Source organism: Sapajus apella, unplaced genomic scaffold (genome assembly GCF_009761245.1).
Source record: "Sapajus apella isolate SASKATOON/1434 unplaced genomic scaffold, GSC_monkey_1.0 scaffold41, whole genome shotgun sequence".
NCBI lineage: Eukaryota > Metazoa > Chordata > Mammalia > Primates > Cebidae > Sapajus > Sapajus apella.
In genome coordinates this window covers 7,203,041-7,204,148 of record NW_022436981.1, presented here as the reverse complement: position 1 = coordinate 7,204,148, position 1,108 = coordinate 7,203,041, and positions in this window count along the sequence as shown.

The window sequence follows — 1,108 nt, the reverse complement described above, 5'->3', positions numbered from 1 at the left end:
CTCATTCAATGTGTATTTTATATACATATGTTAAGTAATTGCTTAATGTATATTTTATCTTATATTCTATTCATTTGCTTTATATTCAAGCTTTAAACATTTCCTAGGTCTGCATGGCTTGCCCTTCTTGTTTCCTTTCTTTCATTTAACTCACATCAACACTTAACACTAATATCAGTTTGGGGTCAGTCTGAATCTAAGCTCTTATCAGTTCTTAACGGAAGGACGTTTGCTAGGTTACTTAATATCTCTAAGTTTTAAATTTTTCATCTGTAAAATGGGGATGATAAAGGTTACAATGTTGTTATAGGAATTCAGTTTTATAAAATACATATACATTAATTTAATTATTTTTCCTTGTTCAGGAATTGAGTATCTGGAAGTACAAGACGCTGTCCTAACCTCAAGTAGCTCAGAGTTCAGGGAAAAAGACAGAAGACAAGTGTTGACTAGAATAATGTGAATGTGTTACTGGAGTTATACACACAGTGCAAGCCTTTATACAGGTGTCATGTTTCATTAGACTATCCAGAATAATTTAAGCATAAACTTAAAAATTTCAAAAATTATATCTCTATGTATTTATAAGCATCAGAAACTACAAATAATCAAAAGGAGAAAAGAAAATCATACTCGCACTGTTGACATCTTGTAGTATTGATTTTCAGATATTTTTGTGTGCTGTATTTACATAGATATATCTATGTCTGTATATTATGCATTTGTAAATAAAAGGGCTCACATTAAATATTGCTTTTTGTGACCTTACTTTTTTCCTCCACAAAGACTATGAATTGCTTTCCATTTTAAACTCTTTTTTTGCACCCCATTTTGTATTTCTGTTTCTTTTTTCAAGGCACCCCAGAAGAATTCAGTATATGCTTGGCTGTAACTGGATTTGGCTGTAACTCCCGATGGTAGCACTGTATCATTTGGCTCCCAGAACTATAAATGTCACTTTTAACATCTGCTATGTTGCTGGACCCTTATAGGAAAAAAATGAAATATAGAACAAGGTTATATTTCATTCTTTCAAACCATTGCCCTTTTCAATACTGTGGCACTTAAAACAGAACACAGTGAAAAGAACATTACCTCTTTAATCTAC